Here is a 6,054-nt window from a genome sequence, read left to right on the forward strand (position 1 = left end):
TTGGGAAGATTTGTTTTTGTTTTAAAATGATTTAAACTTTTCTATATAAACCCCCCAGACCTCTTCTTCCTCCTAGCCCTAACGTTTGAAAAACCAGAGAGCTTTTTCTGTTTTCTGAGTAAATTTTCAAAACTCTGTTTTTCTCTCTGTTTCAAGTGTGATTCACCTCCCAGCTTCAGTATACCTTCTCTTTGCTATAAGGGCTGTGTAAAGAGAGGTTCTTGCATTTCTTTCTTCTGCTGTGTGAGTGAGATCTGTGGAGATCTACTGTGAGGGAGTGTGATCTGTGAGATCAAACTGTGTAGTGAGAGAGATCTGTGGAGATCGCTGTGTAGACGAAGTTCCGGCTTCCAAACCGGGTGTGTAGTGGATTTCTCCTCGAGAGTGGGGAGCGGGGACGTAGGCCAGAGGGCCGAACCTCGTTAACACATCGCGCGTCAAGGATAACGAACTCCTAACCTTATCTCTCTTACTTTTATCGCATTTCTGTTTTGTGGTTTGCTTGTGCTGATTTTTAATTGCATATTAAAGCCTCTTGACCCTAATCACCCCCCTCTAGGGTCCAACAATTGGTATCAGAGCTTGGTCTCTATATCAGTTTTTGGTTTAACAACCTTAGAGAAAAGATCTAATGGAGGCTTCTTTGAATATGCATATGTTAGAAGGACAATCCACCACTAGACCACCACTCTTCACAGGGACCAATTTTGCTTATTGGAAGGCTAGGATGAGAATTTACCTTCGTTGCATTGATCTTGACATCCTAGGGCTTATAGAAAAGAAATATGTAGAGAAGTCCAAAGTTGAGAACATGTCCGATGATGAAAGGCACCTTGCCAATCTAAATGCTAAGGCCATGAACGCCTTAATCTGTGGTCTTTCCCCCAATGAATACAATAGGGTTTCCACGTGTGCAACCGCATACGAAATTTGGCAAAAATTATGTGTCACACATGAAGGAACACCCCAAGTTAAGGAATCTAAGATTAGTGGACTCATGCATGATTATGAGCTATTTAAAATGCTTCCTAATGAATCCATTGATGCTATGTTTTCCCGTTTTACTAATATCATCAATGAATTACATGGTCTAGATAAGCAATTATCCATTCAAGAGATGAACTACAAGATACTTCGCTCATTGACTCCGGCATGGGAGCCCAAGGCTACGGCCATTGAGGAAGCTCATGACCTCACTACCTTAGCTCTTGATAGCCTTATCGGAAAGCTCAAAGTGCATGAGAAGAAGCTCAAGGGGAAGGAGAAGGAGGAAGTGCCATCACGAGAAGTTGAGGAGCCGTCACCAAAGTTGAAGACCATAGCTCTCAAAGGAGCTAGTGACAACTCATCTTCATCGTCGGAGAGTGAAGTCGATTTTTCTAGAGAAGTGGCTCATCTCTCTAGAAGAATCTCTAGACTTATAAAAATGAACAAAAAATTTAACCCTCGATCTAACAACAAGTTTTCCTCTCGTGTAGGTAAATGTTTTGAGTGCAATGAACCGGGTCACATCGCTAAGGATTGCCCCAAGCTCAAAGAAAAGTACATGAAGTACAAGAAGAAGAAGGCTATGTATGCCGGATGGGAAGAATCCGAACCAAGTGACTCGGATAGTGATGAAGAAGGAGCCAAACTTGCTCTTCATGACCCAAATGTTTGTTTCATGGCAAATGAACATGAGGTAATATCCGAGGCCGAAAGTGAATCTTTTTATATGCAATGTGACATAGCTATGGCTTTAGAAGAGTTGAACTTTGAATTTAAAAGAATGTCTAAAGAATACTCTTCTTTCAAAAAATTGCATGCCTCTTGTGATATTAAGCTAGAACAACTAACAACCTCTCTTGCTCTAAAAGATGAATTGCTAGGAGATCTCGATTTCGAGAATAAGCAATTAAGATCAAAGATTGAAAGATTAGAAATTGAGGGTTGTAGGACTAGACCCACTCATGCTTATGCCAACTACAATCACCATGGTAGAAATAGGTTTCATGGTTCTAACATTCGTACATACAAAAGAAATTTTGTATGCACCTATTGTATGAGACATGGACACATTTCTACTCATTGTAGAATTAAAGACAATGAAGATTTTTATGGTTTGATATGGGTACCCAAAGGTACCAAAACTACTAACCACCAAGGACCCAAGACATGGGTACCTAAAGCTACTACACCTTCATCTTCTTCTTTTGTAGGGAACGTCACGGCAACGACGTAAGGAGATGTGGTACCTTGATAGTGGTTGCTCACATCATATGACGGGCAACAAAGAGTTATTTGCAACCCTATCAAGGATTGAAGGAGGCAATGTCTCCTTCGGTGGTGGTGAGAAAGGTAAAATCATTGGTATCGGTTCTATTGGTAAGAAACCCTCACCCATTATTGAAGATGTCTATTTAGTAAGTGGTTTGAATCATAATCTTCTTAGCATTAGCCAATTAAGTGATAAAGGTTTTGATATTTCTTTTAAACCGGATAAATGCATCATTAGTATGGATGGAAAAATTGTTTTTATTGCAAATCGCAAGTCTAATGTTTACATTTTTGAGATGAATGAGTTAGTGAATCAAGATGTGAAGTGTCTTGCGGCAATTGATGAAAATCCTTGGATTTGGCACAAGAGACTTGGACATGCAAATATGGAGTTAATATCAAAATTGTCTAAGAAGAATCTTGTGAAAGGGCTACCTAGCTTGCACTTCATAAAAGATACAATTTGTGAGGATTGTGCCAAAGGTAAACAAACAAAGTCTTCTTTCAAATCCATCCATGAGGTATCGACTTCTAAACCCTTGCAATTACTTCATCTTGATTTATTTGGTCCTATGCGTGTTACCTCTCTTGGAGGCAAACACTATGTTTTTGTGATTATTGATGATTTTTCTCGTTTTACATGGACAATATTTCTTGCAAAGAAAAATGATTGTTTTGAAGAATTTGCTAATCATGTTAAAAGAATTGAAAATGAAAAGGATTTGAAAGTTGTTAAAATAAGAAGTGATCATGGTGGTGAATTTCAAAATGAATTTTTCTATGATTTTTGTGCTCATCATGGTATAACTCATATGTTTTCCGCTCCTAGAACACCACAACAAAATGGTGTTGTTGAACGGAAAAATCGTACCATACAAGAGATGGCACGCACTATGTTAAACTCATTTGATTTACCAAAATACTTTTGGGCGGAAGCTGTCAATACGGCTTGCCATGTTTTAAATCGTGTTTTGATTAGACCAAAGCTTAAGAAAACTCCTTATGAACTTTATTATGGAAAAACTCCTTTCATTGGTTATTTTCGTGTCTTTGGTTGCAAATGCTTTATTTTAAATACAAAAGATCACCATGATAAATTTGATTCCAAAATTGATGTTGGTATTTTCTTGGGTTATGCACCTCGAAGTAAGGCTTATAGGGTCTTCAATAAACGAAGCCTCGTTGTTGAAGAGTCTATAAACGTTACTTTTGATGAGACTAATGTTGGCTCTCAAGTTGTGTTGCCTAGGAAAGATGATGATGATGATATTGAGGGAGGATTGGACTTGTTGCAAATCAATGACACTCCCTCTATAGAAGTTCAAAAGGATGTAGATAGCACCAATGCTCAAGAACAAGTTGAACCACCTAAAGCTTGGAAATTCACATCAAACCATCCAAAGGAACAAATCATTGGGAGCCCTTCAAAAGGAGTTATAACTCGCTCAAAAGCCTTGAGTGAATGTGGTAATGTTGCATTTCTATCTCAACTAGAACCTAAAAAGGTTAATGATGCTTTAAATGATGAGTTTTGGGTTTTGGCTATGCATGAAGAATTAAACAATTTTCAAAGAAATGAAGTTTGGAAGTTAGTTCCTAGACCTAACAATGCTAGTGTTATTGGTACAAAATGGGTTTTTAGAAACAAACTTGATGAACATGGCATTGTAACTAGAAATAAAGCTCGTTTGGTTGCCCAAGGATACAATCAAGAGGAGGGCATAGACTATGATGAAACCTTTGCACCGGTTGCAAGGTTGGAATCTATTAGGATGTTTTTGGCATTTGCTAGCTTTAAAAATTTCAAACTTTTTCAAATGGATGTTAAAAGTGCCTTCTTAAATGGCTTTATAGAAGAGGAAGTGTATGTTGAGCAACCCCCCGGTTTTATAGATCATGCTTTTCCTAATCATGTTTACCGGGTACAAAAAGCTTTATATGGGTTGAAACAAGCTCCTAGGGCTTGGTATGCTCGCCTCTCTAGTTTTCTTATTGAAAATGGTTTTTCAAAAGGAACAATTGATAACACACTTTTTGTGAGAAAAAGGAAAAATGATTTCATTTTAGTTCAAATATATGTGGATGACATCATTTTCGGTGCTACTAATGAATCCTTGTGCAAGGAATTTTCTAAAGTAATGCAGGATCACTTTGAGATGAGTATGATGGGAGAGCTTACATTCTTTCTCGGGCTCCAAGTCAAGCAAACTAAGGATGGGATCTTCATTTCACAAAGCAAGTATGCGAAGGAATTGGTGAAGAAATTCAAGTTGGAGAATTCTAAGCATGCGCCTACTCCCATGAGTACTAGTGTTAAGCTTGATGCGGATGAGAGTGGTGAAGATGTGGACCAAAAACTATACCGAGGTATGATAGGTAGTCTTCTTTATCTCACCGCTAGTAGACCCGACATCATGTTTAGTGTATGTGCATGTGCACGTTTTCAAGCCTCTCCCAAAGCGTCTCATTTAATTGCGGTTAAAAGAATCATTAAGTATGTTAATGGAACTTTTAACCTTGGCTTATTTTATCCAAGAAGCACCTCTTTTGATTTATATGGTTTTTGTGATGCCGACTTTGCCGGATGTAAGGTAGATCGCAAGAGTACTAGTGGAACATGCCAATTCTTAGGAAATTCCCTTGTTTCTTGGGCTTCCAAGAAACAAAATTGTGTTGCATTGTCCACTACGGAAGCGGAATACATTGCCGCCGGCTTATGTTGTGCTCAAGTTTTATGGATGAAACAAAGTTTAGTTGACTATGATTTGAATTTTCAAAATATTAAAATCTTTTGTGATAACACAAGTGCTATAAATATTTCCAAAAATTCGGTTTTGCATTCTAGAACTAAACATATTGATGTACGCCATCATTTCTTACGCGATCATGTAGAGCGACAAGATGTATCCCTAGTATTTGTTGACACCAAATCTCAACTAGCGGATATATTTACTAAGCCTCTTGGAGAGGATGATTTTTGTCGCATAAGAAATGGTTTGGGCTTATGCACTATGTGAAAGTTCTACATTGCTTGCTTGATTAGTTGCATTTTGCATTTGGCATTTCTCTTTACCCCATTTTTGATGGTGACAAAGGGGGAGAGAAATCTCCTCATTTGTTGCATATATTTAGGGGGAGCTCATAGATAGGGGGAGCACCTATCTATAAGCTATTTTATTTTTGCTCTTATATAATGGTTGGTTGTCATCATCAAAAAGGGGGAGATTGTTAGCCCTTATGTTTTGATGATGTTCTTACAACCACCATTATCGGTACTAATGGCTTATTGAGTATAAATGTAGTAAATTCATTTGTCAAGCTCGTTAGTGCCATTAATGGAGGATGGATGGAATATATGCTACAACGAAGATATCCAAAGGAGGAGGAGGCCAAGAGATGAAGCAACGTTATTTCAAGAACGACAAATTCGATCAAAAGCTTCATCCGATTCAAGCTATATCAAAGCTCAAGTATATTGCTCTCTATATGAGGATATTAGCTTTCTTTTGTTTTTCTCTCTAGTGCTAGAATGTAGGCAAAGAGTTACTGAGTTTACTTGAAGCTATTGGGAATCACACACACGTTTTTAGACTTGTGCTTTTAAGCGTTTTTCACAAAATACTATTTTTCACAAGTATGAGTACCTATCTGCAAAATTCTTTTTCCAAACAGTTTGTTTTTAGTATTAAAAACATTTTACAAAGTTTCAGAATTTTCAGAGGTCAAATGAATATTTTGGAAATATTTCAACTTGGTCAAATAACCTGATTTCAGAATATGTCAGAAATCGGTCGACCG

This window comes from Asparagus officinalis, chromosome 5 (assembly GCF_001876935.1).
Source record: "Asparagus officinalis chromosome 5, Aspof.V1, whole genome shotgun sequence".
Taxonomy (NCBI): domain Eukaryota; kingdom Viridiplantae; phylum Streptophyta; class Magnoliopsida; order Asparagales; family Asparagaceae; genus Asparagus; species Asparagus officinalis.